The sequence below is a fragment of the Anneissia japonica genome, unplaced genomic scaffold (assembly GCF_011630105.1).
Source record: "Anneissia japonica isolate Jap-2015-1 unplaced genomic scaffold, ASM1163010v1 scaffold1812_len1207588_cov181, whole genome shotgun sequence".
Taxonomy (NCBI): domain Eukaryota; kingdom Metazoa; phylum Echinodermata; class Crinoidea; order Comatulida; family Comatulidae; genus Anneissia; species Anneissia japonica.
The window spans coordinates 6,368-33,803 of record NW_022726379.1 but is presented as its reverse complement, the minus strand read 5'-3'; the positions used below and the strand labels follow the sequence as shown (position 1 = coordinate 33,803).

Here is a 27,436-nt window from a genome sequence, read left to right as displayed (position 1 = left end):
TTTAAAAAAATTTTGTTTGGGGTTCAAAACAGATTATCAAAATCGCATTTTCACTAAAAGATAAAGTGATATTGTTATTGTTTGTTATAAAAAAGTGGAAATCAATCGCTCTTATAGCGTCAAAGAAACCGTCGAAGTAACAAAACAAACAATTTTCGTATAGTTTTATCAAAGTGTTATGATAAGTATTTTATCGTTTAGCATTGTGTGTTGTTATGGAAATGATACTAAAATGAAATTATCAACAATTATTACTATCATTATTATTATTTTTTGGATTCTCATCGATGCTAAGGCATGTATGTCTTGTGAGTAGCCTGTGCGATAAAAAATTAATATGGTCACAACTTAGAAGAGATAAATTAACTTTTACCAGTGGACCAACAAAATGCTCCTACTCTTAAATAAACTTTCGGCCGCGGTTTCACGTTTGGCTGTAAAGAACTCGTCCATATTTCTACAATTTTTTAAACTTAATAAAATACGGTATACCTGTACTGTGCTTTGAACTTCGCAAACGGTGAATATTTTTGATACAGTATTATGAATTGAGTGTATAGCGCCATCATTCGACTGAATCGATCGTAGTTTATGAAATTGAATTTTTCGGCGCGAACTCTCAAGTTTTGTTTGTAACTCAGAGTTGTAACATTCGCAATTTTCAGCAAATTGAGAATTGCGATATTTTCGTCGGTAAAGCTCGGTCCTCAAACAAAATTAATTTACTTTGTTAATTAATTTGGTAATATTAAAACAACATATAGGCCTACTGGGATAAATTATATTTTTCATGTTTTGTACATTTAGAATACAGATAGTCTAGAATATTTTAGAGGGTACATTTATAAATTATTAAGTATAGTTTATTTTTTATTTGAACCAAAATAGTTAATGTTTATATTCATTTTGTGTACGATTTTGTACATTAATTCAGCAAAAATGGGTAACCTCGCATCACTTTCAATAAACCAGCCATTTGGATAAATAAGTAATTAACATAATTAAATCTCTGTATGAAAATGTTTTCTATTCCTAATAATTATTTATCTGTAAGCGATTGTTGTAGTTGTCTAAATATCCATCCCATGATAGTTACAAAAATTGATTAAGTAATTAATTAATTTTCGTAGTTAAATATGTACTGTATAGTGCATTTCCAGGTCGCATTAGCACAGAAATTTTTTTTCTAACATTGACTCGGCGAAAATTACAATATGAACTATTTTTCAGAACAACTTTATGAAATTTAGGATAATTCACTCCGCCATAGCTAAGAGCAAAAGCAGTTGGGATGGTTTGTTTACACAGCAGGTGTATAAACTTTGTGACGTCAATATCGACCTAGTCGCTTCCTTTAACAACAATGTGTTCTCGTGGAACTACTTCCTATCTCTACTGCTAATTAATTCTAATATTCATAATTTTCGCTAGATTTGAAGTGAAGATTATAAATTAATGTTGTTTAAGTCGAACATAGCTATCTCAAAAAATCAAAATGAGGTAATATTTATCTGTAATATTCACGCTCACCGCATGCGGAATAATACTGTAGTTTGTTTATCATTGTGAAACATCCAGTTGTGGTACACAAAGCCTGGAGCTCCAGATAACAAGCGATTGTGCTGAATTTCACCCGAAATTGCTCATTGAATCTCATCTGTTTCAGTAGAAATATTAGGTAAGTAATATTATTATGATATTCTGAATTTATTTCTTTTTCATATTGTCAGATGCATGAGATTGAGGATTTTTGTTTTATGTGGTTGTTGTTATTTGTGGCCCGCAATGGCTTTCACAGAGCCCCGAATAAATAATTTGCATAGGAAATGCGGACCTTGCTTTTGTGAATGCACGCATGCATGGTCGCACGATTATGTGTGGAGATGTCAGCTCGAGTATCTTTTCAGTCTTAATCTATCCGACTGAACTAGTTGGCTAGGGAGGAGTAGGTGTTTAATGAAATGTTAATAGGGCCCCTTTTCCGGTAGAAATCTGTTGATGTATTTGTGTTGATTTCTGCTCCGAACAACTTTATATCGCTTCGTTCCTGTGTTTATCAGAGCTAACTCTTGTTGAGCGAGGGAACTTTATTTACCGGTGTCCACCGCCTTAACTGCCTTTCAAAAAGGGTTGCACCTTAGCCTAGGCCTGGTTTATAACAAAGAAGATAATAGGCCTTTTCAATAGTTACAGGAAGAGAAAGTGTGGTTAAATGGAAGTTCAAATATAAATTAAAGTTTATTATACAATTAACGTTACAATAATAACCAAATAAAAATCTAACACCAGTATTGCCAAGAAGGAGGTCCATCCTCTCACTGTACTGTACTACCACTACTAGCTAGGCCTAGGCCTAAGAAAGTACTTGAAATTTACTGTAGGCCTATAATATGCTACCTATTTGTCTTACGTGGAATAAGGTTATTCATCTGGTAGGTGATGTGATTGGCAGAGTGAATTGCAACTGTAACTACAGATGAATGGTTTGATAAATCCAGGACACCGAATACAAGTACTGTATGTAGGGCATAGGCTTATTGTATGCAATAAACTTTGCATGTCAACCTTTTGCCTTCAAAATGATTTTGTACAAAATTTCAAGGGTACTGGTGATGTTAACTTGGAGAACATTATAAAGGCATGATCCGATAAAATACAAGGTAGCATAAGAAAATATTACTGGCAGTGAACCAGTCTAAATAAAACGACAATGCTGAATATACAGTACGTATGAACTGTGCAAGGAGGTTCACACAATCAGCCTGTGGCCTTCAAAATGATTTTATTTTAAAATTCAAGGTGCTGGCTATGGAAATGTGATGTTTACAAGGGTGGGGGAGGGGGAACACCATAATGTGTGGACTGTAAATTACAGACTATGCTAGGCCTAACAACAAGAAAAATTTATAGAAACTTCACTTCAGAAGTGAAATGGCATTTCAAAGAATTGTCAACGGAAAGGATTAAGATGAAATTTTTATGATTGATATTGGTTTTCTTTCTTTCAGTAATTCATTGATGCACTATTAGTAGAGAAAGATGAAGCATTTTCTCTTGTCAGTTTACATTGCTAACACCAAACGAATGGGCTATAAACAGGGGGCGTAGGTTGGTTTCGGCGTGAGGGAGGGGGTGTGTCCACACATCCTGCATCCCCACAGCTAGTCTATGCCAATGTTAAACTTAAGCCAAGTTTATACTCTCACCTTCTCCATAAAACACATTGTTATTAAGACAGTGAACATATTATTTTTGTAATTACAGTAATATGAAATTAAAATGTACTTTATTAACAGGCATTTTGTATGTTCAAGGTGGGATGGAAAGGTTGGTAATTTGACAATGTCAAAGGTCAATGAAGAATAATTATAGTAATTGTAATTATTATTAGCATTTTGTATAGCATCACTAAATAGAACTTTACTCTATTATACACCATTTTCGCGAAATTTGAAATGAAAATTTCCGATAACCTGGCAACTACCACTGGGAAACCAGAGGCCTACTGTAGCATTTCGCTCTACATACTTACCATCATGGATTAAATCAACGATGAAACTAAATTACTTACGAGTACAAATATTTTAAAATGGAAAAACATGAAATGTTTACATTAAAAACAAGTGCAAGTCTTAGAAAGCTATTTCAATGTTTACATATATACAGTAATTAGCAAGATCGTATCTGTTGTCTTTTGCTGCTATAGCAAAGGTCCAGCGGCGCTATCCATTGCACAGTTCTCTATTCGTAACTAGCCAGCTTCTCAGGCTAGGCTGCTGGAAGTCCCCCAGTGATTTGCGAGACGTTGGCGGTGCTGTTTTAAAATAAATCCCATGAAATGGTCTATAGTGTACAAGTATTGTACTTAAAGCCACTATTTAGTTAGACAGTAAAATAAACCTACAGTAATATGGTTTGTTTTTTTACATTGACCTTTGACATATATGCACTTGAAACCACAAGATGGAATAAATTCTGCCAACTCAGCCTACAGAAGGGTTCAATATCAATTTTAATCCCCAAAAAATATATATGAGGATTCAATGAACATACACAAAAAAAAATAAAATCATAAATTAAAAATTTAAAAAAAATAAAATCTGAACCACTAAAGGCCAAGCAAAAAAAATAAATTAGTTTCTTGTTTCTGTTTAATAATATATCATGAACCTTACTCCACATTGGATTAGATAGATTTTAAAAACATTTGCCAATATTTACAAATGTTAGCTGTGTAGCTACTTAATGTAAATTTTCTCAGGCATATTTACAAATCTTCATCAAGAATATCAAAAATCCCATGATGCAATTGTATTGTTTTAGATGTCTCATCTTTCCATTATCAGTTGTGTGTTATACCACTTGAAGTGACACTTTTTAATCCGTATCATGCGATTCCTTTTTTAAATATTATAGTTGTTTGTTGTTAAATTTTATCGCCATTATCGCCTTTAATTTATTCTTCCAGCAAAAACAAAACTTATGCAATAAATACACTAGTTACCACATAATATACGGTTAAATAACCATGAGAGAGAACTGAGAAAGATCATAAAGTAAAACGGTAATGTCATTTTAATCCATCGTTGCTTGAGGGCGTGCTCTAATACCTCTGATATGAACACAGTTTTACAATAGACAAGACATGCATGTATTTAGATTATTATTAATTATTTACAAACAAAATTTACAAATCAAATTGTATTGGAAATCATACAGAAGAGTGATAAATGAATGAACAGTTTGTATTTTATATAGCATCATGCTGCTATGTAAAATATATAAATGTTCATTGTCACTCTGTATTTAAATTATAAATAATACTAATTTTTTTTTATGTATAATATAAAAAAAATAATTTATCTATAATATAAAAAAAAATAATTTTACTCGAAACATTACAGAAGAGTAAAAATATTAATATTTTAGTCATTCATATTTTTATATAAATTTTCAAAATTTTTAAAATTTAAACTAATTCTATTTGAAACCTTATCTTGCAGAAGAGCAGTGGCAGCTCTAGGATATATTTTCTGGGGTGGGGGGAAGGGCTGAGCTGTCTGACAGGGGGACTTGGGCTCGTAGGCCTGAGCTGGGGGAAGGGTTTGAGAGGGTGTTCCCCCTCCAAAATAAGATTTTTTAAAGAATAGGAACCTCTGGATTGCCAGAAATGACACTCTCTGATTGTGACAAGCATGTGTTGGCTTGGCATGGGCCTATTGTTATATATTTTTTAGTCCGACTACCCTACGATCTCTGTCCGATGGGGGGGGGTCTTGACCTGTCTGGTGGGGGGGGCTTAAGCCCCTGCTGCACCACCTCTCCCCGCTGGCACCGCCACTGCAAAGGAATGAATTATATAAATAGTTCATATTGTAGCTAATACAAACATTTATTTAAAATATAAACAACACATTTTTAACATAAAATTCTACTTGAAACATTACAGTGTTGATATATGAATAGTTTAATTATCATTGTTATGATCTATATTATACTAATATTAACAATATTTAATTTAACACTTCCTAAAGGTAAGGTTTTCCTCCATTTCAAATTAAATTTTTCTTCTCTGGCCATTATGTAATCTCTTGAGATAGCATTTCTATAAATAGGAAAATCCGTTGGTGTACACATCCTGACCTCAACCAGACACACACAATTTGCGACCATAGTCACAATCACATGTTCTTTAGTTAGAACAATATTAGATACAGTGAGCGAAGTACAGGAAAATACATGACTCCTTCTTTCAACTGCAAGGCGATACAATACTTCATTTTATACATTGTTAGCAAACTTTTCTTTCAAAAGGTGTTAAGAGGAGAGAGGAAAAAACAGATTTTATTTTCTTATATTTATCAATTAGTAATCTGCATTACCACAAGTTCATTTAGTAGTTGAGGTTCAGTTACTCCACTGATCCCTTTGTTTTTCTTTTAATTTCTTCGTAAATTTCGGTAGAGAAAATAATATATTTAAAAATTGTTAGTTTTTGAGGTAAAAGAAGTACCGTATTGTGGACACTCTTTATCTCTTGTCAAGATCACACAACATTTTCCTATAAAGTGATGATTTTAAACAGTTGATAAATGTTATAATTTTACTTAATTCTGAGAGAAAAATTAATATTTAACAAGACAGTGAAGATAAAACAAAGAAGATAAACATTTTATTTTGTCATTAATAACTGAAAACTAATTTGTTTTAAATAATCAACTATATAAATGTTATTTTTATTAAATTGTTCATACTGTGGATTGAGTCTGCGGTACTTGCTTTAAATTCTGAAACCTAGACCACCTAGATTCCGAGTGTTGTGACGAGTAATTAAATTAAAGAATGGACCTATTGATTTTGCTTTCAGCATACACAAACATTTTCATAATTTGTCACCAATGCTAACCTGTTCATACACGCAAATTTCTCTAATTGGCCACCGATGAAATTTTTTATATTCAACATGAACCGTTATTTCTGAAAAAAATGGAATCAAATTTTTTCTCACTTGTGTTGATCGTGTTTTTTTTAGCAATTATATTTAAAATGGTTGTGTTTTTCTTTGCATGCAAAAAAGGGGATGGTTACGCCCCTTTTTCCCCCAGTTTTTATATATTCAAAAATCTGTATCTCATTCACCGTTCCCCAGTTTTTCGTCAGACAACTTATTTCTGTCTTAGAAAAATCAGTGCTACAACATATCAAAAATTTTTTTTCCTTTGGAGCCTGACTTTAATACCTTGTCTAGCAAACTTAATTTTTTATTGGAGATAAGGAAAAAACATTTTTTAGCAAAAATGTAATGTTCCTGACCAAAATATACAAATGTGTGTGGTATAAAGTTAATAAAGGGCGCCCTCAGGCCCTTCAGATCCTTTCACATGGTTGGAAAGAATTCAAGTTTAAATGAATTTTATGTATGCAATTGGTTGTGTATAGTAACAGTAAAGTTTATCTTTATCCATACTAATTATTTTTATTATAAATTATGAGTAAGTAATAAAGATTAATTGGGAGATTTGAGGACAAAAGCAATTCAATGAGGTTTTTTTAAAAATAATTATGAAAGTTTATTTCATTATCAGTAAGCGACGGTTTCACAAAACAAGAGCGACCGCTCACTGGTCCACGTTTAAATATGGTACAGGTGCAAGTTACAGTATTAAGATAGAAATTTTTAAATAATTAGGATATTTATTTGTACAAAAAAATTAATTAGAATGTTCATTTGTACAAAATAAAAAATATAAATATCTTAAAATTGAAAAAAAAAAATCTTAAAATTGAAAAAAAAAAAAAAAACCAAGACGCGATCCGGACTCCCAGCCTTAAGTTCTGTAGAACACATCCTTAACCGACCGCGCCATCCATACGATATGACCTATTAGTGGTAATGGCAGTAATGTACTGTCCTTGCTGAAACTCCTATTTTTTTTTTTGTAGGTGTAGGGGGAACCCTGGGGTCCAACTTAAGGAAAGGGCGATGAACGTTTGTTGGAAGTCAGTCTAGTGTACAAAATTTCCTGGTGAGGAGAACAAAAACAGCTCAACAGGAACAGCAGTGAGGCTCTGGGGTTAGCACCATGTGCGGACCCAACAAGTACTGTAGTAGAAAACATTTTCCTTTAAAATGCTTGATGTGGATATTTCTTAATCTTTGAAAACGATCAAAGCCTGATGCACTAATTTAAAGATAAATAACGCAAGATGACGAAGCTCGTGCATCAGGCGGTAATGCGTCGTCAGACGCTTGCATGGCGTGTGGAGCGATTTTGTCAGCTTACAGTCGTGTGACCATGAAGCAAACCAAGAATTATCCTAAATCTATTCTGCCTTCAAGACAGAGCCAACACTACCAAACTGTTGGCCATTTGTGTAAGCAGAGGCATGATACAGAGGTGCAGAATAAGCACTTGCACAGGGCACTGAACTGAGCATGGGCGTGGTGGGGGTGGGGCAACATAACAACAAACATCATTATGCTACATGTAGGCCTGACCTCAAAGATGTATTGTCCCTTGAAAATGACAAAAAGTCATAAAAAATAATTTTGAAATTAACTTGCTCATTTTGCAGTTGCATACAGATTATTAAACTTGAACATAGAAATTATTTAATTAAAAAAATGTGTATCCTGATTTTTAAACTGGATAATTACAATGGAGATAATAAAATACATCTTCTTTTCGTTGTAAAATGACGGGTAAACTTTTTTTAACATACTAATTTCTATGTTCAAGTTGATAATTTTTATTTTACTTCAAAATGGGCAAGTTAATTTCAAAATGATTTTTTATGATTTTGGTATTTTCCAAGGGACAATACATATTTGAGAGAAATTAACATACATTCACAACAATGTAGAGTATATGGGCCTATGTGATCAAAATTTAATTTATGTGAAGTGATATTAAAAATAAATGGTCTTAATTACTGTATACCTTTGAAATTTGGCAAGCTTATGTTTTGTTTAAAATATTATGTGCTACCACAAAGCAAATACCAATTATTATATAAAACACATTATTAAAAACTATAGAGTTTTACATTAAAATATGGATTTATTTTTATTATTATTTATCTTGGTTTCCTTGATTACCTAATTGTTGTGACCTGTGTCTCATTAAAAGTTGGTATTATATTTACTTTATGTTAACATTTATGATGTGATGTTTGTTTTGTGTGTTTTAGTATGTGATTATATCAATAAATATATTTTTATTTTTAATCTGTGAACAAAAAACTGGAATTTCAAACAATATTTACTGAGTTTGACAATAGAAATTTAATTGAATTTCATCATTTGAAAAGAGCAAATTAAATGAGGTTTTTTTCAAATTGTACCACACACAATATACATGTAACAGTAAGGAATTTGCTTGGATATTTTTCTTTCATTGTGCTACAAATTATGAAACCATAGAGGATGATAAAACCACGGTTCTTGTCTTCAATTGAATTTGCGACGATGATAATTTCAAATTAGTGCATGAAACTGATCCTCGGGAGAAAATTGAAAGCAACACGGGCGTATTTGTTTACCGTGGTATAGCCGAGGTTTGTTTTGTGAGTGGAGGTTGTTTACCCAGCCAAATGGCCTGCCGAGTGTATCATTGATGTACCCAGCTTCCACAACAAAGAAAAGCATTCACAGCTGTCATCTTATTTGTGAAGAGCCTAGCAATAAAGTAATATCACATCTTGGTCCATCATGAATATGTTCATGTACACAGTGCTATATTTAATTCTCCATTGAGATATGTTATTATACTGGCTGCCAGATTATAAGTATTCTTTAGTACATCTCTAAAAAAATTTGTCTAGCATTTGATGTTAAACACATTCAAATCAAGTATTTTTTCTGCATTTTAAATATAAAAAATATGTAAATAAATAATTAATACATAAAGAAGCCAGTAGATTTAATTATTATTGCTGTAATTTTTCTCAAAAACAACTCCACAATATGTTGTCTTAAAATACAGGGTCCCACGTGGCAAGCAGCTAGATAGGAGTAAATATATTTTAAAAATATAGTTGTTTAAAAATAAGCTATTAGTACTTCTTCCATAAGATGCTTGTGAAGCCTAGCATATTAAATAGATGGACTGCCAAGTCCCCAATAGCAATGTCCAGGGAGATACCTAGGGGCCATTTTAAGTTTAGAGTGTATATGGGCATTTTGGGGTGGTAGAGCTAAACCACAAAAGTTATGGTGTTTTTTTAGGTGTTATATCCTTCCAAAATTACCATCATTTTTTTTGTTATCACTTTTTGCTTAATTTTTCAACTTAGTCGTCTGGGCATACTGACTCTTGCCCTCATCTGTCGTTCTCCCCACCCTCTCCTTTTTTTGATACTGTACTCCTTACTAGTGTTGATTCAGTGGTCTATGCCATATAGTACTCTAACTAATGTCAACAGACAATGCCTTGTCTTCATCTAGAGAAGTGGACTGTGCCATACCTGACTGTACTGCCAACACCTTTTCTTCTGTTTAAATTCAGTTGATATGAAACCTCTGACAATTTGTAAACATTTTCTTGACTATTGCTCAAGAACCCTCTTATTCCCAGGCCCCTTGAATTTGAGTCCAGATTTATAAAGTACCAGTTAAACAACCTTCAAAGTAAGCTACCCCTCTAATTGATGATCAAACTCTAAGACCCACCTCACATTTTTGTGGTCCAAAAGATAGTCTTAAAGGTGGTCCTAAAGGTAGTATTGAATTTGAACTGTATCTTGCCCACCATTCATTCATTGATTCATTTAGCTATCTTAGTTTGTTTTGAAAAAAAAATCAGTGTTTTAGAATTGTATATTGTGTCTTATCCTTCTTTACTGACTTCAAATATTATTAATATGTTTGTTTTTGATAGGCAATTGCCAAATTTATCTAAAATGAATCATTTTGATATTTGATATTAAGTGGATTAATGTTATTTCTTTTCTGTTCTTTGATTTTCTCACATATCTTACTAATTTGCTCATGGTTTTTTTTTAATCAGGCTAAACTGAAGTACTCCTTGGAGAGAAGTTGGAGGGAAGAGGTTTTCCAGAAAAGCGTTGTTTTCCCTCTCAGCCTGGATGTGTTTATTTCCATAAACTTACATGAAGTAAACACTGAGAAGCCTAACGGGCCTTGTGTGGAAATTGGATTGGGGTGAGTACATGATAAACCTCCATGGGCTCCATCGGGAAAATGAGATCCTGTTGTTGTTTTGTCACATAGAGTACAAACAGATCAAAAGGGGATGTTCGAAGGAATATGTATGAAAACATCCATGAAAAACAGTCACCAAAATGGGTGTTAGTTTGTGTCTACTTCATTTATTAACTAAACAATCTTGAACATACAATTTTGTTTATATTGTCGCTAAATTTAGAATATCTTTCTAAATGGCTTTTTTAGCTCTTTGTTTTGGTCCCTGGCTATTCGATGCAGAAGGTGTCATTAGGATTTGGTCATGTGATTAGAAAGCTTTGACTGAAATTACATGTCTTTGCTTTTTGTGCTGTTTATATTTCCTGCTAAGCTGTTATCATTGGAACTTCTAGCTATCAGCAATTTCCATGCTTTGTTTATTTGCTTGGCTAGAAATCAATAAAGTGACAGGGCCTTGTTTGTTGGCCCCTGTAAACATCTGCTGTAACCCATCATTATCTCCATAGCAACATAAATTGTTTGCTGCTGAAAGTAAGAACATACTGTTGTCGGTAGACAAAATTAGATCAATTGGTAATTGCATAAATTATGGAAGATGACCTGTTGTTAATGTGTTAAGATATGTGAACTATAAGAAATTTATTTAATACAATAGTAGACACTATTGGATATAATATGTAATTAAAACATTAAATTAAAATTATGGAATTGGTCATTTAAATACCAATACCTACATGCCATGTGTGTGGTAGCTGACTTTCTGAAGTAAAAAAGCAGTGCCCATCCTTTTCTTTTAAAAAAAAAAAAAAAATCAAAACCAGGATGCGAAATCATGTTTATTTTATGGCATAGTTAGATAAACTAGATATATTACCAAGAGATAGTGATCATCGCTTATGAACACTAAGGTATGCACATCAGAGGGGTAGGAAACTTAGCAGAAGTATACTTCAGTTTTGTAGACACAAAATGGTAAAAATTATGAGGTAGCCACTTTGTCACTGGATATAAATAATAATTAATTTTATCCTATGCTTATTTTTATGATTAGAAATTTATAGCGAATTATTAGCATCAAGGTAATGAATAATTTGTGTAAACTTGTGCGAACTTGTAAATCGTAAACGCAGGTTAGATGTAAAGTCGCTGGAACTTGCGCATCAATTTTTTCTACTTAATAATTTGTAGCTGCATAGGGGACCTGCCTAAGGCCATACAGTACTAGCTACTAGGCTGGGGGAACTTGTAGGATCCTGTTGAAAGATAGTAAGTGCAAAAATGTGTTACAGTGATGCATTTGATTTTTTTGTAAACATTCTGCTCCTTAATGGGATCAGCTAATTTGAGGCTCATGGTCCTGCAGAAGAATATGCTGATTGTCATCCCAAGCCCCTTTAAATCCGGGGTCCCGGGTGTTGGCCAGCTATGGGCGTTACTGTACACAGTGGCGGCTCTAGGATATATTTTCTGGGGGGGGGCTAAGTTGTCCGACAGTGGAGACTTGAGCTCGTAGGCTCCAGCTGGGAGAAGGGGTCGAGAGGGGTTACCCCTCCCAAATGAGATTTTTTTAAAGAATTTCAACCTATAGATGGCCGAAAATGGCACTCTAGACTGTGACAGACATGTGTTGGCTTGGTGTGGGCCTATTTTTATATGTTTTATGGTCTGAATGCCCGACAAGCTCTGTCCGGCGGGGGTGGGGGGATTGACCTGTCTGGTGGGGGGGCTTAAGCCCCCCTGCCACCCCGCTGGCGCTGCCACTGACTGTACAGTATACCACTCTGCATTTGTAATACAGGGATGTTGGCAAATGCTGTAACAGTGGACACAAAAAGAACAGAAGCAACAACTTGCAACGCGCAATTCGTATAGCAAGCCCATTAATCAACGAACCATGTTTATTTGTACAAAAATTGTTTATTGTTTATCTGCCAGGTAAGACAGAATGATGTAGACTTGTTTATTGGTGTTGACACAATCGTTCTATTGCAATAATTATTTCTATTATGCATTTGTTTATTACTTTGTATACAATACACAAGATACAAATTTCATGTACAGTAATCAGGGGTCCCAAGTTGAAAGAAGTTGCTTTCGTGAGACCTGGTTTTTTAAATAAGCGTTCTTCACATCTGATTGTAGTTTACTGCCACGTGTGGTGATAACTCATAAGCTGCCGCTGTTAACAACTGACCAATCAGAATTGGGCCAGGAATAAGCTTGCGTCTAAAAAGCACACGTGTTTTCCCACAGACGCACATGTGTGCGTATGCTTTAACGCTGTCATTTTTTGGGACCTTAGCAACAGTATCCAAGGAAGGAATGGTGGGACCTTAGCAACAGTATCCAAGGAAGGAAGGATGGGACCTTAGCAACAGTATCCAAGGAAGGAAGGATGGATGGATTTATTTGGTGTAAACACCAATGATAACTAAACCACGAAAGCCTGAAGAAGACTTACTTCCAGTGGGGTCCTTCTGGTGGTGATCGGGCAGTACACCGGGAGATAATCCCTAGTCTTTTCCGAAGAGTGTACTGCGTTTTTAAACATGAACATGGGCCACATTGCACATAGGACCTGGACCAACAGCTTATTGAAAGTCTCATCTGAAAGACGGTACTACTCTGTTGTAATTTGCATTTCAGCTCTCAGCTGAAATACAAGGAAAGCAGCAATGAGAATTGAACCGGTGACAGATCTCCACAGTTCAGCGCACATGCAGTGGCTACCACCAGTTTAGCCGACTGAGCTAAGCTGCTCTCAATGAGGGGTGGGGTTTAGCAGAAAGGTCAATTGTGGGCCTGCCATATAGGTGCGAACATAATCGTTCTAGGCCTACTACTATGTGCAACATAAGATGAGTATTATAGTGGCAGCGAAATATGGATTCACAATAGCACATCTTTATTTTGAGCATTAACTTGCAGTGTGAACATATCTCTACATGGACCTACTGGATTTTGCAATTTTATTTAATTCAAAGTTAAACGAAAAACAATTAAAAATAAAATATTTTTCTGTGAGACCTATTATTTCCTTAAATGTTGGCATATGTTGAAGAAAAATATAGTGCAGATAAAGATTTGGTTTTTTTTTCCTATTTTTTTAAACTAAAAACTTCATATGAATTTTTACCTCAGCCTCAATTTGTTATTATTTTTTCTTAATTTTTAGGCAATTTCAGCCTCAGTGTTCTTATAAAATGTGTTCTTATAAAAATAAAAAAAAGTGTACTCAAAAACCTACAAACAGTACCTGATCTGTACCTTATTTGCAGTAGGTGTGACTATGTAATCCTTATACAACAGTAACTGGGTATTATGCAATAATAATTTCCTATCTTTTTAAAGTGTGTAAAATAAGAACAAAATAAGAACATTTTGAGCCTGAAGTCAACAGAAAAATTAGAATGCCGATCCTCGGCGAAATTCTACTGATCCTTATAAAAAAAATTGTGTATCCACAGTTACTGTAGTTTTCATTTTTTAGTAGTGTCAGTCTATTGCCTCATGTTTCCCAGCATATTCTTGTGATAATTAGATAGTATCAGCAATTAATCACTTGTTGTTTAATTTCAATCAAAAAATATTTTGGGAGGATGGTACCTTTCGCAGGCTGCAAAAGAATGTTATTTTTTATTCTAATTGGTTATCATGACTGTGATACTGTAGTTAATGTGGTCAGTCCTTTTTCTTATAAGCCTACCTACATGGGAGATCGTGGTAATATGTAAAGTATTTTAAACAAGTGATTTTAAAATTTTTACTGGACCAGTAATATTGTTAACATTAATTTTTCCTTTCTATTAAAATACGAGCATCATTAATTTTTCTGCAAATTTGCAAGTCTAAAGAAAAAGGGGGTGCCAACCCGAAACTAAAGGATGAAGGATGAGACGAACAAATGTTTGGGGCGGGGGGAGGTGTTAAAAATAGTGTTTCCATTCAACCCTTCTGGCTACAGGCTTAACAGATCTAATCAGCCAATCACAAACAAGTTTAGTTTCAGTAAGTTTTCTATAGACAAGTGGTTTTATAATAAAATTGGTATAGACCATGTAAAGAGTGTTAACTAATGGTTTCCATCTCACCAGAGACCTGTTTCACATAGGCCTAGCTCCTTTGCTACCAATCAATCAACTAGTCTATTGCTTTGACATTGTGTGTAGGTCAGGGCAGTAGTATTCTAAACAATCTTTATAGGTTTCTGTTTTGATGTGAATGTACAGTAAACAAAATAGTTTCTTTTCTTAACTTGTGTAAACAAGTGTTATACTTCTTTAAATAACAGCGTAATTTGTATCAGGGGACTTGCTAAAGATATTGCTGATATTTTCTAATCTAAAGATAAGCTGCCAATGGATTAAACTTATTGGGAAGGGATTAAACTTTTTGATTTCAGCTCCACGTATGATATTCTAAGTTTAAAATGTTCCGAAAATGATGTATAAACAATTAAACATGCTGTCTGTTCCAAGCTAATAAACAACCAATAAAAATTCAGTATTTGAATGGCATTGTATATAGGTACTAAAAATTGAAAATTAAAAGATCAGTATAGTTTGCTCACCAAATTAACACAACAGACATAATAATAACAAAATATACGTGTTTATAAAGTAGAACATATGGCTTTTCCTCATTGATGTAATGAGAAATGATTATGAAGATAATAAAAATGCATACAAAATTTGACATTGCTGAGACTCGGGCTGCAATGTTAACAGTAGAATTAATGCGTAGACAGTGAAGGTACGCGCAATGCTACAGTGAATGCTCAAAGCTGAAGCTACCCATTGGTAATGACAATTTCTTTTTGTAAAGAAACTATATTTTCTAATTTTTTGTATTTAGGCCAAAATAATATTTGTAAAAAAAGAATTTTCTCTCTGTTAATACTTGGCAATCTTCCGATAAATCGGAGAAATCATATTGATTTGAGTGGGTGCTTGCATTCTATTGCCCTTTGTTGACCTTTTTCAGTCTTAAGCCGAATGGAAAGTGGTCTGAGCTCCACAGATGTACTTACATTGTGTTAATGACAATAGTTTCAGATTGCTGGTTCATCTCACTTAAGACTTATAATTCATAACGGACTTAGTGCAAGATGATTGCAATTGGAAAAGCTTTACAACTGAACGTGTTGTTCAGAATTCAAAACTATTTCAGCTAAGCCCATGTATACATTCATACAAGTATTTTCCTTTCGTTTGTTTTTTTTTTCTTTGTTGTGTTCACCACAATATAAACATTCATTAATTTAATAGTAATAATATTATTTGTTCTGGTTATGCAATTAGTTTTGCTAACATTTAACTCTCGATGAATTAAAGAAAATTGTAAGAAATTCAAAAGACATCGTTGTTGGACGTGTAGTAATGGCTAGTTGTACATTCTTGTTTTTTGCATTATTTTTTACAGTGAGTTTCCTGAGAGCACCAGGGGTGCTTAGGCAATCTGGTGGTGTACCAGAGAAGAGCTGTTGCAGGTGTCCGGTGGGGTGGGGGGTAGCTGTTTGAATTCTGTTGGGTAAAGTAGGCCTATACCTATATTTTTCGTCTACTATTTATCATAAATAATGTTTAATTTATTTCTAATAGTTTTGCTAAAATATTTTGATATACAAAAAAAATTGGCAGCCAGGGTATTAATAGTAACAGATTATAATATGAATAGAAATGGCAAGAATAAAAGGGAAAGAATGTCAAATTAATCTGTCATAAAATTTTGATCTTTGAAAAAAAAAAAAAAGAATTGGAATGATGCCAATGGTATTATGAGGTTCTTAGAAGATAGCATGAAAGATGACACACTGAAAGTTCTTTTTTTTTGCAGAGGATATTTCGAAAACCAACTCAAATTTGCGTGGAAAGTAACTAGGAATTGTATTTGTTTTACATTTTTACATTTGTACATTATGAGATAGGCCAATGCCTAATTTTTACCAGAAATTGCGCGGAAATCGGTGTTTATTTTCCGAAATGTGCGAACAGAATTCTAAGTCTAATTTTTGTGCTGGGTTTGTGTGGGGGATGTATTCCCCGCGCAAGTGTTATTTTACAGTGGAAGATGACATGAATAGTAGTTTATTGATGTCTACAAGGTCACGTATTCAATTTATCTATCCGCACAGATTCATTGATTGATCTCTATTGAAAGTTGGTATTAAGTAGGCAGGTGTAAACGATAGACTCTTAGCATGTACTGCAATTGTTTAAGTCATAAAATAATTGAACTTCCTGATATAAAATGATAAATGTCACTCTATCTCTTGTCTGAATACAAAGAAGATATTACTGTTAAAGAGGTGCTCCCTTGACAGCTGGGTCTAAAGGACGAATTCCGAAGAAATAAAATCTGAAAAATATATGTTTCCATCTTTGCATGAACAATGGTTTTAGAAATTGCATTTTTTCATTATTTTTTTTATTATGAAGATGAAATGCTCTTTTGAATATCTTGTGTATAGATCAAGATAAGATGAAGGTTGAAACTGTAAAGAGTCTATTATACTGAATTTTTTTCCCATTTTTTTTTATTCATCTAATAAAGTTTAATTTGTTTTGGCATCCACCAAGATGCTAAATGGAAAAGTTTATATTTAATTTTTTTCTGACTTGCTTCAGAGATTTTTTTAAAATGTTCACTGAACTACTGTAGGTATAAAAATAAATGGTGGGCAAATTTTTAGACGAATGCTGGGCACATTTATTCTCTCTTTGGGCAAAACGATTTACATTGTTTCTTTTGTGGTAGTGGTGTATGTCAGAAGTTGAGATTCGGGCTTGTAACTGGAAGGGCGAGTACCCCACAGGGCCACAAAGAACTGGTGAAAAAAGAAATAAAGAGTGAATAAATTTTATATCCATTTTGGAAAACTACTCCATGATTGTTTACATCTGACAACTGAATAGAATGATAACTTCTTGAGCCCTAGACCACATATGTGGGCAGTAACACTCGGCCTCACTGGAGCTCCTATGCAGCCCCAGATTTCCACTAATTAAACCCTGGTAACGTATAAACAGTTGCATCTAGGTTAACTGGATTTGCAAGATTTTCCAGGTGTTTTTGCAAATGAAAAATAATGAAATATAAGAATATTGATAAGGATGCGGGAAGGAACAAGAAACAGGAGGGTGTTTTTTTTTGTCTAATAGTCTGACACTAGTAGTTCTGTAGTAAGAAAAAGATTAAAACGTTGCATTCATTCACAACAGTGAACTACTGTACTGAGACTGCAATGCCAAGTCTATTGGGCATGCTCAGTTTATCAATTAGACTGGGTATGATGTATGAACTGATTTTTCAATATCTATAATCCTTATAAGCTAAATGCTTTGACACATTAGCTGATGCTAGTTTACATAGATGACCAATTATATATTTCAATTTTTTTTTTTTAATGTTTTTGGTCTACAGTTTAATTTTGTTCACATTTTTATATTTTTCTTTGTTCAGATAAGTTTTTCAAAATTGATTTTACAGTTTGCTTCTCATTATTAGGTCATGGATTATTTTTACTTTAATAATGTTTTATTTTTATATAAATTTTTAATCGTATAGGTATGTGAGGAAAAATGGTTTGCACATCGAAATGCATAACTTGCAATCACTTTGAGCTCCCCCTCTCCATCTTCTTTTTTAATCATTTGATTTATTTGACATTTTGTTTATTGATTTTCATCTTTTACTTTGGTTATAATCACTTCTATTTTTAGCCATTTTGCTAGATTAAATGCATGTTTTATTCAATATGTTTGACTATTAATAATTGCTTCCTATGTATCTCCAGTAATAATATATGATGTTTCTAAGCAGAGCAATCTAACAGTTATCATTGTTGCTCTTGAGGGCAGCATTGATAATTTCTCTGCTCACATTGATTTTTTTTTACTGTATGCCTCATGTTTTAATGTATGACATTACTGTTCTATACAGGGCCCATTACGAAATAGAAATACAGTAAATTGTAATACAATGCAATAAAATCTCTACTATGCTATTGATTTTTGGCATTCACCACAGGTGGGGGAACTGTTCACCACTCCTCCCACACAAGAGTCTGTTCACCTTCCCAGCATAATACATTTTGTTTTTAACTTTCCTTATGATCACAGATATGTTTAGCCTTATTTATGCTGGGTGGTATCCCTTTAAATTCTCTTGGGTAGATACAATCATAGAAAGTGTCTTGCCCCAAGATTCAGAAAGCGTGTTGCACAACAGTGGTTTTGAACCCCTGACCATAAGGTTGTAGTCTGAGCTACAACCGTTGCATCAACTGCTTCCACAATACCCATCCTGACTGAAAAACTAAGATGCATTATACTGTACAAGCAAAAACCTCTTATCAGCCATCTAGTAGTTTCAGGTGTGCATGAAGGTTGAAGTTCATGTGTAGACAATCATAGAATGTTATTTAAATTATTCAACTGTACCATAAAAATTACAACTTCATAGTCATACAGTAAAAAAATTATTTTTATTGATGATAATCAATATTGATTTATATTTTGAATCTATTATCATCATTGTTGGTTTTATATTTATGTACGTCATCATTCTATAGAATAAAGGATACAGTGGGAGGATATTATAACATTGTTGTTCAGGGATTGGGAGATAAAGTTTATTTTTGTTAGTCTTTTTGATATCCCGTCTTGTAATAATGCATCATTTTAAGTTTGGATTTACAAAGACCATTTTTTAATAAAAGTGTGTTGCTGTCGTAAAAGTGTACGTCCATAAAAATTATACCTACTTCTTGGATTGTTGTAACGTAAATAATTATAATAAAGCTAATTGAGTTCCATTTTTGTCAAAGCTTTGATTTTAACAATGCTTTTGTGGTATGTGATTTCAAATGTTAGCAGCAGCAGGATAAAGAATTGGCTGTTTTGTATGCAAGTTAGTTTATTCTTAAAGATCATTGTTGAGGGATTTGTGAAGAGTGTACAACAGTTATTTTGTCCATTGCAATAAATTTACAATAGACCAAGTTCATTTCTGGGTCTTCTCCTCTTGCTATTGTTTTACTTGACCCCATACAAAGGTCATAGGAAACTTGTTTACTTTACCATATGGAAGTGGGTTTCCTGTGTTGTGCTTTCATTGTTGTAAACAACTCAACTACCCACAAGTCTTGTCTCGCTTCTTTGTCTCTTATTAAGGAAGTTGTTGTGAACTTATCAAAGCATAATCAGTATTTATCATAATTTTTTTCAGTTTAAATTATGTGTAAATAATGCATGAATAATTTTAACTGTAATGTTATAAAATTTCAAACTAAGAAGTAGTTATAATACATTTTCTGTTTGAATTAAAGTGAAAGTGATCCAATACACATTATAATACATTTTGTTTAATCCGTAATTTTTTTAATTACCATATTTATTTTAATAAATGCCTGGCTTTGAATAAACTCTTCCCCCTCCCCCCTCGAATAAACTCCCTGTGGCATTTATTTTTCCTCAAATATGACTGTAAACATAACTAGGTAATGGCAGCAACATAGTTCTCAACACATTCTATTAATGTTCTACTTCAGTAGAGTACATGTCTTTTAACCTCTTGATTTAAATGATTATGATCATGCAATAACACATTTTGAAAGTAATTTTTGTATTTATTACAAAATGATGCATGAAAAATTGCTTCTGGTAAGATTTGTACCTACTGTACAACCTCTCACTGTCAAGGCAAGCATCATATCGCTAGACCAGCGTTCTGCAAACTTTTACTTCACAGCCTACTTAAGATTCTAGGCACTAAGCCTTGGCCCTGCTGTGCCAGAGTCCAAGTCCTGATCATAAAAATTACCTCAGTGTTCATTTGATATCATCATCTGTTCTATTAGTGTCTATTTTATTAAGATGCGTATTACCTGTATATCAATGAAGCAGTTTTACAAATCTTGTTTTTTCTCCTGGGCAACTTTATGGCCCTTCAAAAGGCTGCAGCCCTAGTTTGCAGACCATGACACTAAAGCATGGAAGCTTGTTGGTATATCACATGCTCAATCCAGCTACTCGTACAACTAATACATATATAAGCACCATTGTTACTTTTCTCTTTTTTTAAACTGTTAATTATTGCGTATTGTAATTAATTATAAAGCAGACTGTTTCACCATAATATGTTTAGAGCTGTTTCAAAACCAGTAACCTGATGTCTTGATTTAAGTTTATCAATATTTAATAACTGTAAATAATTCATAATAAAAATGTAATAAAAAAAAAGCTTCATGAATAATTGAGAGGAATTTGCATAGTTTAGACAACTAATTATGCTTCATAAAATATGTATTTTAATATTAAACAAAAAAACATTACAATTTTTAATATTCAGGTACTTCATATTTTTATATAACAACTTCTTTTTTTCATTTTCCATCAGACCAGAGCTAAGAGCAACTTTGTAGCTAAAGTGCAGATTTGTTCGAGTCCCAATGAGCCAACATTCAAGGGAACAGGAGAGGCCTAGGACCACTTCAACTATCTACCGAAGCAAGTCAGAAAATGGCACTAAAGATGTAGGCCATAATCAGGTAAATTAAATCCTTCTGGAATGACAAAAATTAACTTTCTTTTTTTTTTTTGCCATATGTTACATACTGTTCGTCTTGTGTTGTGTGAAGATGAAAGTTTGATGCTAATATTGGTTGATATTTGATCATGTGATTTCAAACCCAGTTGTTTATTAAATAGCTCCCTGTCAGTCACCACGAGTTCTAAAATTGCTGCAGGTTGATTCTAAAAATAGAACCATGATGGTACGTTGTAGCTCCCAACCCTCATACCAGGTAAACAGCTACTAATTTTTAAATGGCCATGCAGCCTGCCTGGTCAACAGCTTATAATTTTGAGTAATTAGCTAATCAGACAAGGTCAATAGCTACTAATTTTGAGTGACCATGCAGACTACTTGGTCAACAGCTAGTAATTTTTAGTAACCAGCTAATCAAACCAGATCAATAGCTACTAATTTTGAGTGGACATGCAGATGGCGTGATCAACAGCTTGTAATTTTGAGTAACCAGCTTATCACACCAGGTCAACAGCTACAAATTTTGAGTTGCCATGCAGACTACTTGGTCAACAGCTAGTAATTTTGAGTAACCAGCTAATCTGACCAGATCAACAGCTACTAATTTTGAGTTTCATGCAGACTGCCTGGTCAGCAGCTAGTAATTTTAAGTAACTAGCTAATCAGACCAGGTCAACAGCTACTAATTTTGAGTGACCATGCAGACTACTTGGTCAACAGTTAGTAATTTTGAGTAACCAGCTAATCAGACCAGATCAACAGCTACTAATTTTAAATGGCCATGCAGACCACCTTGTCAACAGCTAGTAATTTTGATTAACTAACTAATCACACCAAGTCATTAGCTAGTAATTTTGAGTGGCCATGCAGACTAATTGGTCAACAGCTACTAATTTTGAGTAACCGACTAATCAGACCAGGTCAGTAGCTAATCAATTTAAATAGCCATGCGGATAACCTGGTCAACAGATAATAATTTCAAGTGGCAGGTAGACCAGGTCAATAGCTAATCAAGTTAACTTGCCATGCAGATAATGTGGTCAATAGCTAATAATTTCAATTCATTAAATTTCTAAAAAAAATATAGGGCTGTAAACATATTTACTGTAATTCTACTCTTAACTTCACAATACAAAACTACACAAAGCCTGAATGAGAATTTAAAGACATTTACACAAATTATTTACTGTACACATTGTGTAGTTGTTCACATGCCTAAGTACAAGTTGGTAACTTGTAGAAGGGTTCAATTGTTCTTGGCTTGGTTATGAGTTTACGTAGGATGTTTATGAATGAAACTTAACACAATGATTCAACATAATTCAGTGCAAATTTATTGTGTTTTCTATATCTCAACAATAACCACTGAAGAAAGAAAAATCCTACTGAGTATGCCCATAAAACGAGGTCAGTCCTACTCGCCCAAAGCTTTCATAGATCTTCTCTCCAAACTTTTTTTAAACAACACAAATTTATATGGTGTAGTACGGAAGCTGGTTTTTTTCTGTACATTTTTTTCAAATTCTAAACCAAAATAGCTATTAAAAGTCTTGGTGTTACCAATCTATAAATAGCAACTTGGTGTTAACTTTAAAATAGTTTTCTATGCATGATATTTCCAAGTAACAACTGCCTTATTAAATCCATATGACAATAGCTATCAGTATAGTTAGTTACCAATCTATAAACAGTTAAAGTGATAATCAACAGCTCATTACCAATCTCCACACAGACCAATAAATCAACAGCTTACAGTGATAGTTAATAACTTTCAGTTAATATTCTCCAGCTACTGGGTCAACAACGAAAAGTTTAAATACTGTGTTTGACTTATTTTTGACTGATAATAGTGACTGAAGCAGTTGCTAAGGTAAGCAACTAATTGGTTCAAGAAAACATAATTTTTCTACTGACAATTTACTAATAGCTGTTAGTTACAAAATCTTCGCCCAGCCAGACTATAGGTCGTCATCATCTGCTCTCTGCAAGTTTTCGCAGAAGTCATACCAACATTCAGTTATACCAAAAGATAGTATAATACATACTCCAAGTATCGAAATGCACGCCATGTTGGGGTTCAATATCTCGACATTACTTATGTCATCATCAGGAATCATATTTTATACCAAAACTTCAGCACCTTTACAAGAATAGCCAGAATAGCAGTTATTTTTAGACCAATTAGCCAATAGCTTTCAGTTACCAATTTCTACACAGACCAATGGGTCAGCAGCTTAAAAGTTGCAATAGCAATTTAGACCAATGGGCAAACAGCTTAAAAAGTTGCCAGTCCAGCAATTTAGACAAATAGGTCAGCAGCGTTATAGGTTTCTAGTGTCTGCAAGACCAATGGATCAGCAGCTTGAAAGTGATACCAGTCTAACAATTTTGACCAATAGGCTGATAGCTATAGTTTTCAATTTTCAGACCAACCAATGAGTCACCAGTTGTAAGTTGTCTGTGTTTTACCTACTGACCAATGGTTCGACAACTTTCAATTATCTATCTATGCTGTAGTCCAGTTGGTCAGCGGCTTTTAGTAGCTACACTGTAGTTCCAAAGGCTTCATTTACAATATATTTTCATGACTTATGTAATAGAAATTAGTTTTTACAAATCATAATTTGGTAAAAATCACTTAATGTATTGATGTAAAGCCAAATGTGATATGATTGGTTAATGATTACTAGGACACATTTTATTTCAGGCTACAAAGTGTTGGGTTCAGAAACGATTTGTGAAAGTTTAAGCTAAGGATCGTTTAAGCTAAGGATTGCTTTGTTAAGATTTGTAATGTCAAACAATTGATGTCAGTATATCAATACCTGGGGGCTTTGTTGAATACGAGTGACTTCCCCTGAGGTCAAGTCTATAGCACAATAACAGACTTATAAAAACTATTAATGCGTTAACAAAACAGAGAAGCTTTAGAATAGTTTAGCCTGGGGAAAGGGGGTTTGTCTCCTTATAAACAGTTCATATGTGTATGAAAAGGGTACAGTCGCTCTTTGAAGCTAAATTCCAACCTTTTTCAATTAAATGTTTAGGAATTCACTAATCTTTTATTTAAAAAAAAATCTTGTTGGTTTTTGGAAAGACAATAATGTAACTCATAGTACAGGATGGTTTTAAGGGGTAATTTTTACACCTATAAATATTTAAAATATAATTTCAAAAATGAAAATAAAACTAATCTATGCTGAATCTTTGTTTTTTGTCGTCATTTATTATGATGTTTCCTCTATTTTATTTTATGACATTTCTGCCACATTCACTCAGAGGTCATGACCTCAGCCATCAATCAACATCATTCAAATCATTTTTTAAAACAAAAATGAGAATTTTTTTGAAAACTTATCATTTTCAATTAAAGAGATATGACACATGAAAACAAATGGTTAATTTAAAAGGTTAAAGTGTAAAGCTCTTTCCAGATTTTCTGGACACACCCCTCAACCATCAATCAAAATTTTTAAAAGTACAGGAAAAAAATGTACTCTAAGGCAATAATCTAAATTAATAGATACATAAAATCAATTAAAGATTTTTTTGATCTCTTATAATTTAAGAGAATAATTCAATTTTTTGATAATTCTTTGGCGTACATAAGTCTGCCTAGAATAAAGAAATTCCCCCTAAGAACATTATACAGTAACTCTATAAGGAGTATCAGAATCGTGACATTCAGTAGGCTAAGAATAATAATCCCTTAATTTGCCGTGGAGTTTTATATAATATAATTATATATAATTTTATATTTATCTTGAATAAAAGAGAAAATTAATAATTCAACCTTTTAAAAAACTGAATTATAACATTATGTCCATGTAGGAGTGTTACATTTCTCATGTATTGGTCTTTTGTTTATATTTCCCCAATGACTAATAATGTGGCTTATGAATTAGTTTACTTTTCACAATCTTTTATATTGTTTCCTGTATTGGATGAAGAAAAGTTTACCTTAAGTAAAGTCATATTGATCAATCCTGAGATTGATAAAAATAGATGGTTGTTTGAATCCATCATCAACAATCCATCATCAGCAATTTCTTCCAATTATACAAACGCATGATGTCAATATAGCATCTGCCTCAACTACTAGTAGAAGATCCAATTTTAGTCATTTTCAATGTTTCATCAACAATCATACTAAAGACCATAAAAAAACTCCTTAAGCACATCCACTGTCTTGTTTTTTCATACTCAAGAGAAAAAAAAGTATTTTTATATTTTTTCCCAATGAACATCTCAAAGAAGTTCAGATTTTGCAGTTCTCCTTGACATTTGGCTTGTCATTCTTATGCAACTCACCCAATCAGATCAAATGTAATTGGGCCACTTTTACATTTGTGGCACCTGTCTAGAAAAAAATATTAAGAGGTGATTTAATTTGCAGGAAATTTTTGCTTGCACATATGAGTGCACCAATTTTTTTAAACTCTTGCGAGTTGGAGGAATTGGGTCCTGTGTTATGTGTGTCTTGTGTTTTGGTATTTGGTGCCAGGATCCAGATTTGGATGTAATGTAATTGTAGTTCGATTTATATCGGAATCTCAAAGTGCAGGAGTTGTGGGCTAGTTTGTACAGTAACTTTCTTCTCCCCTGAGGGTCTCTTCATGTCTGAGCAGCCAATTCTACCTACCGGTAAGTGATCAGCTTCGGTGACAAATAAAATGCTGATAACTGGTGACAGCACCAGTCATCAATCATCTGATCAGAATCTAGTAGTCGGGTTTGATGACGGCATCATGAATGGGGATGTCACCGAAACTGATCTTTATCAGATCTATTAGGTAGAATCAAGTGTCTGAGCTACCTGGTAGTGGTAAACCGGTACCAGCTACTCTTGTCTGTCCACAGCAGGGGCTGAATGGACCAGTACACCGAGGTAACCCTACTCATCTTGACAGATGTACTGGGTTCTTTAAAGTGCCCACGAGCCAAATTATATATACTGGTACTATGGTTTATAATCCTTATCCGAGAAGACTTGTTCTAATTCAACCTACAGAACGGAGCTTGCCGTTTAAAACCCACACCCATATTATAGTTGATCAACATCGATTTGTTTGTCTTCAGTGTATGAAACATGCCAGGGATAACCCACAAAATTTCGAAGACTTCTTTGAATAAATTCATTTGGAATGAAGGTAAACTGTTAATGTGAAGACTTACTTTCTAGTGAGTCCTATTTTTTTTACAAAGAAGAACCAGCATGCAGTCCGTCTACCAAATCAATGGAAAACCAAAAAATAGCACCGCTGTCCATAAATAATCACAAGGTACATTAACATAATATATGAAAGAATGAATGCAGTTGCAAGAAAAAGCAGCCACAAATATCTTCATGCTATATAAAGACCATGACAAATCTAGGAGCCAGGGTTTTATGCCATTAAATAGGCCATCCTTAAAAATGTACTAGTATTACCATCAGAAACTACTACAGGCGAGGTATTCCATATTGGGACGATGGTTGGCAGAAATGATCTTAGTAAACTGGACTAGATTTGAGTTAACAGGCACCACTATTGAATTTGGCAGTATACTGTCAGACAAACTCACCATCCAAAAAAAAGTGCAAGGGATGCAGAAGAAATTTAACCGGGGACCAAGGTTATGTAAAGTTCTCCACAGTTGAGCCTACACACACACTGGCTACCACCAGTTTAGCTGACAGAGCAAAGATACCAAAGGTCCTATAGCACAGATCTACTCTATGCAAAAGTTTTAGGTTTTCAATTTGCAAGATACTGGTTCAGTACACGTGTTCATATTGTCCCTTTTTCATTAGGCTGTTTGTCCAAAGTCATCTGATTTGCTGAATCTATGACATACCATTATGACTGTGGCACTTGTAATTAGTAGAATGTTGGATGGAGTGTTCAATGAGAGGCTGTTTAAACATTTTGAGTACTTTGGACAGAGAATTTCCTCTAAACTTGTTCTCTCCACTTTTGAGTTCATTGCTGCGAAGCAGCCAATTCATATTCTTGACAGCAATTTGACCTCTGAAAAGTCATTGTCAAAAACAAGGGCCTAAGACGACTGAAAAGCGGAGTTTCCTTCTTTCGTTCTCCCGGGTAAAATCAATTACTTTAGGCGACGTTTGTAGACTAACCTACTCGTACCAACGTTGGCATGTCGCGACGCTGGAGTACTATTCAGCGTTTTTACTATATTTCTAGGTTTCCTATTTCTACGTTTAATCGGCTCATGTCT

At 33.7% G+C, this 27,436-nt stretch overlaps 1 long non-coding RNA gene across 1 annotated transcript; it reads left to right on the top strand.

The window, feature by feature from the left end:
* Positions 1-1,428: 1,428 nt before the first annotated feature.
* On the top strand, positions 1,429-21,255 carry LOC117113160. The gene is made up of 3 exons (XR_004446157.1): positions 1,429-1,678; positions 10,509-10,663; positions 21,065-21,255. It is a non-coding gene; the product is annotated as an uncharacterized LOC117113160 (long non-coding RNA).
* The last annotated feature ends 6,181 nt before the right edge of the window (positions 21,256-27,436 follow it).